General features: G+C 36.9%; 1 pseudogene; it reads right to left on the bottom strand.

Annotated features, from left to right (window-relative positions):
• Positions 1-3821: 3821 nt before the first annotated feature.
• LOC122037749 lies at positions 3822-3953 on the bottom strand (annotated as a pseudogene).
• Between the last annotated feature and the right edge of the window lie 2047 nt (positions 3954-6000).

The following is a 6000-nucleotide window of genomic DNA, read 5'->3' as shown; positions in this document are numbered from 1 at the left end:
CATAAGAGACAAAGCATCCCTTTTTATACTGCAACAGATGTTTTTGGAGTTTAGCAGGTGTCAGAGATTGTCGGCTGTCAGGCTTTGTCTGGTGATGAATGACACGCAGCATCTTCTCATAGGTCGGCGGCATGACCAAAGGGGTAATGAGCCCCAACTGTTGGCATATTCCCTGACACTCTGATTATTCTCTGACATGTAGTTACGATTCTCTTGCTTGCTTATCATGTAGTGCCTAGTATCCTCTGCTCGTGATCGCTAAGCTGGGTCTTTGCGCTTGCTAACCCTGATCTGATATCTTGCTGACCCCGATCTGATATCGCCTCCCGACCTTAATTCGGTTCTGTTTATCCCGACTCCAAAGCTGTACGTCTGACTTCATCCGACACGACCTATATACTGCATCCAATTCTGTTTACCTTAGACCAGGAGGCTATGAATCCTGACCTGCATCTTTAGCGAGCACATCACGACCTACTCGTTTCATCGATCCAAGTATCCTGAGCCATAAGGCTATAAACCCTGACCTGTACGCCTAGTCTGTATACCAACCTGCTTCTGTCCTCTGTAATCCCTGGTTCGTATGTCCCGACCTGTACGCCCGGTCTATATACCGACCTGCTTCTGTTTTCTATAATCCATGGTTTGTACGTCTCGACCTGTACTTCAGGTCTGTATTCCGACTTGCTTATGTCTGCTATAATCCATGGCTCATACGTTTCGACTTGTACGGCAGGTCTGTATTCCGACCTGCTTCTGTCTGTTATTATTCATGGCTTGTACGTTCCGACCTACACGCCCGGTCTGTATTCTGATCTGCTTTTGTCCTCTATAATCCATGGCTTACATGTTCCGACTTATACGCCAGATCTGTATTCCGACTTGCTTTTGTCCTTTGTAATCCCTGGTTCGTACGTCCCGACCTGTACACCCGGTCTATATACCGACCTGCTTCTGTTTTCTATAATCCATGGTTTGTACGTCCCGACCTGTACGCCAGGTCTGTATTCCGACCTGCTGTCTGCTATAATCCATGACTCGTACGTTCCGACCTGTACCCCAGGTCTGTATTCTGACATGTTTCTGTCTGCTATTATCCATGACTTGTACGTTCCGACCTGTACGCCCAGTTTGTATTTCGACCTGCTTCTGTCCTCTGTAATCCATGGCTTGTACGTTCCGACTTGTACGCCAGATCTATATTCCGACCTGCTTCTGTCCTCTGTAATCCATGTCTCGTACGTTCTGACCTGTATGCCAGGTCTGTATTCCGACCTACTTCTGTCTTCTGTAATCTCTGGCTAGTACGTCTCGACCTGTACGCCAGGTCTGTATTTCGACCTGTTTCTGTCTGCTATTATCCATGGCTTGTACGTTCCGACCTGTACGCCAGGTCTGTATTCCGACCTGCTTCTGTCTGCTATTATCCATGGCTTGTACGTTCCGACCTGTACGCCAGGTTTGTTCTACGCTAGAGGTCTTTCCTTCCTCGCCTTTACCTGGCTTGTGGGCCTTGCCTTTAATTGCCATCGAGGCTGGATCTTGTCCAACTTGTAATCTTATCTTTTGACTGCCCCGTCAGCCAAGGCTTTGACCATGGTCACACAAGCTTGACTTCTGACCGCCACAGGGGCTAGACTTCTGACCATCCTATGGGCTTGACATTTGACCACGTCATCCGCCGGACCCCCTTCTCATGCACCGTATCACTACAATTTAGTTTATTCATTTATTATTATATATTTTATTTTAAAATTCAATATTAAATATTCAAGTCGTGATATTTTTCTAATAAAAATAGTACCAATGAACAGTTTAGGTCGTGAATTTTCTGAATATATCATTAATTTTAGTTTTCGACAATGAATCTAGATGAATTAACCCATCAGAGTGATGGTGAAAGCTTTCAAATATATAATATTTTTTTAATCAAATACGAGAGGGGCGGTCGTACCTCCTCTTCTCCACTTAGCTACTCCCTTGGCTGAGACCTGAGGCTGAGATATTCGTTGAGACCCAAGGCCAAGATGTCTGTCGAGACCTGAGGCTAAAAGGAAGATATCAAGTCTTGTGTTTGACGTAGTTTTCTTAAAACAAATATGCCCCCCCCCAGTGTTTTGAGGTTATAATGGGTGTCTGTCTCCCAAGATATAACGGAAAAATCACGATTGCAATCTATCATAGATTGTTCATGGTGAACTAAGAATGTACCCGAGTGCTATCATCGAAAGACTACCGATCGAAATTTTCGATAGAAAATAAAGATAATAAGCGAAGATGGAGGATTCTCTTTTTGCTCTTACATCCATTTGTTGTGCCACCTCTTATAGGAGCTTCATGTCTTCACTGCACTTAATGGCTTAATATAATAGTCATTCATGGCCTCCAACTGCTTGGCCATCAACAGTGTCTATTTTAAATCCACGATTATAGATTCATCATTAACCATCAATTAATGCAGTCATTACGTTTGAGCATCAAATAAAAAAATTCAGGTGGTAAAATATTTATTCATTTGCTTGGGCAAATTTTGCCCAGACTAGTCTGATATTCGATGATCGCATACCAGTCAACTTAGTTCAATATAATTCAGGCACTAGATTTGCACCTATGCGGGGCCACGCGTGAGAGAGAGCTTCTCCTTATGTATTTGTTCACGACATCTATGAATCAATATAAACCAACAAAAATACCTTGAAACTTTTTAATATGAGAAGTCTCATTTACAATAAAGCATCTTTTCTCAACACCTTTTTTCAATTCGCATATATTCAACAAATTTAACTTTAACTAGTCATTGAACACACATGTTACATGTGTAATATAATGCATGAATTCACATAAATTAGTACCTAAGTTGAACTTGGTAGGCGCCACTCGAGAAAGTCTGTAGCAAGCTACTATAACATACTTGTAGGTACTCGAGGTAGTTTTGATGTGGTCAACTGAGATAAGTTAAGTCCTGTGTGTATTTGATGCATTGTGTCTAAGTGTGTAGGAACTTTGGAGCCCAGGAAGTCGAACGAAAGATGCAACTAATGAGATGGATGGCATGAGAGAGAGTCGATAGGCTCGGTGCGTCTGAGGGACGAGGTACTGCGGAACAACACATGCTAGTAGACGAGAAGGAAGCGCAGCGTTTTCGAGGGATGAGAAGCCGGAGCGGAAACTTTCTCTAAACCCTAAACCTTATATATTCCGGATGAACAAAATCACCCAAGCGATAGGAGCCAAAATGGAGGAGAAATCAGACGATCAACTTCAAGTTAACTGTCTGAGTGCCCGAACCAAGTCTAAGCGCCCAGACCCCCTGAGGTAGCCTAGGGGGCACCTCTCTTGATAAGCTTTGAATGAGCCACGTTAGCATGGTCCGGGCGCTCGGAGCAATCCAGGCACCCAGACAAGGAAAAGTTTATCAACTGTGAGCCGTTACGAACCGTTGCGACGTAGATAAAGTTTTATCTATACCCAAACGCCTGGAGCCGCCATGCCAACAAATGGTCAACTTCAACCAACAAACTATAAATAGAGCACTGGTCTCAGTAGTTTAGATCATCACTTGTACACACATTCATTTTCTCTTATGTTCTACTACTTTGATTGTGAGTGGTCAATGCGGTAAGAGACTACTCTGTCAGAAGGAGAATTTAGTGAGTTTTTCATAGTCTTAGATTAACAATCCTCTGATTACAAATCAACTAAATTCCGTGCCTCTTTTTTTTCATCAATTAACTTATTATTTCTTTTTATATAAGTGTTTATTTAACTTAATTCAAAAGTTCGAGAAAGTCTCTATATTTTCAAGATAATTCATCTCTTCTTGTTGGTCACACTATAAAGGGACCTACAATACTCTCTCACAAAAAAAAATTAATTTAATTTTTTATATCAGATATTAAACTGACAAGAACAAATACTACATTTGATCTTAGCTAAAAGGTTGAGAAAAATATGTTTTTTAAAATCATCAACTCAAGATATTTATAAAAATTTCTCGTAATGTTATAAAATGTGAGATTAAAGAAAACTATACCGTATATATTTTTTATATAAAAAAATAGAAAATCACAAATAAACCCTACATTAAAATTATTTTTAGAGTGAAAAAAATTAAAAGACACTAACCTAATTTAATTTTAAAATTCATCCAAACTAATTATTAAACGTCCCGATTCTTAGTTAATAATAATAATAATAATAATAATAATAATACGATTACGAAAACATTTAGCATTTCAAAAAAAATCAAATAATTAGTTTTTAAACTGGACAATAATTTTCAGCCACTCAAAATATTTTAAATCCATTTAAAAAGCAATAATGAGTCATTATTAGATCGACCTTTTAAAAAGTTTCAAATTAAATAATTATCAGAAATATAAAAAAATATTTCAATCCCCCCAATTTAAGAAAAACTCAAAAACAAAAATGGATCAGTAAAAATAATTTCAAGGATTTAAATATATTTTTAATAAGTCCAAAAAAAAAAATCAAATGACATAAATAAATATTACTTGACAAAGACTCAACCGAACCAATTAAATTCTAAATAATTCAATACTCTTCATTTCCATCAACAATATAAATCCAACAGGATATATGATTCAATACTCTTCATTTAAATCTCATAATTAAAATTGTTTCTGAATTTTCAAAGAAATTATATATATTTTTCTTTTTCTTTCTGAAAAAAATATTTGAAAAACAAAACAGCTAACATCTCAATCAGCCCAACTAAGAAAGCATTAAAGCCACGGTCGTCTCCACAGACAATACCAATTCTGTGGAGCCGAAACCTTTCGGGTTGCTTCCTGTTGCCGCAACGCGAGTGCGGTAGGCATCGAATGTAAATGCAGGATTATTTGTGTTTCATTTGTTTTTTCAGGATTAGAATTAGGAAAGGGAGCCTTTTGTGGTCCGTGCTGCATGCATATCTACCATTCAATTCTTTTCTAAAAGTAGCAAGTGGAAAACAAAATCTTATTTTTTTAAACAATACTAATTATTGAGGAGTAGCATTATAGATTTCGACCCGTGGCCGTGTTTTTTTATTTATTTTTTTAACTTACGGATATATTTATTTAAAATTTTATCCTAAAAATTTAGAAATTGATTTATAATATTGAGTATAAAAAAATATTCAAACTAAAAATTTACTCATATTCTAGATATATAAATTCTTAGAAAGATAGAGCCGTTGTTTGAAATCTCTCATTTAAAAAAACAATCTAACTTGAAATCTCATTCAAATGTAAGAGAGTGATTGAAGATGGGCTGGAAGAATCAAATCCAACTGATTAAACTGTCACCTCCACTGCTCCTACCAACCTTCTTTTCGAAGGCAACTGGGGGTTTGGATCTGAAGCTGCGCAAGGACCACCCATCTTTTCCTTATCTCATTAATTTAACTGCAATTGATACAATGCTACAGTTACTTTAACCTTACTTTAACGTTCAGGATCAACGACTGACTGGCAACCAAACTAAGGTTTCTGGGCTACCTCTTATGCACGCTTCTTATTGACAGATGAAAATTTTTTATAGGATCGGATCGATCATTTAAAATTAGTCAATAAAATTAATTAGATTTATCAAGAATAAAGGGTATTCTTTTTCCAATTTTTTTAAAAGTTTTTTTTTATAAAAACACCCCATTCCATTAATCTCTAGTAAAATCATATCGCGATTCTAACCACTTTAGATTTGATTCGTTGTCAATAGCTTTAACGTCATTTCTTAGCTGGTATAGAAGATCCCATTAGTTGTTTCAATCTTTTCTTATATATGCCCCATGATTTATCTCGCATCCAAACGGTAAAGGATCATCTCGGAGAGCCATCAAGATTATGATTTTTTTTTAATTGCAAATATAGTGATTCTAAGTATATTATTTAGTTGATTTTAATTTTTTAGTAAATCAGTTACAAATCACATCATAATAATTACAATTTTATAGTTATTATAAAATTTATATTTACAATAATTATAATTTCATAATTA

The sequence above is a fragment of the Zingiber officinale genome, unplaced genomic scaffold (assembly GCF_018446385.1).
Source record: "Zingiber officinale cultivar Zhangliang unplaced genomic scaffold, Zo_v1.1 ctg74, whole genome shotgun sequence".
Taxonomy (NCBI): Eukaryota; Viridiplantae; Streptophyta; class Magnoliopsida; order Zingiberales; family Zingiberaceae; genus Zingiber; species Zingiber officinale.
The sequence above is the reverse complement of the archived record's forward strand: the minus strand, read 5'-3'. Positions and strand labels throughout refer to the sequence as shown.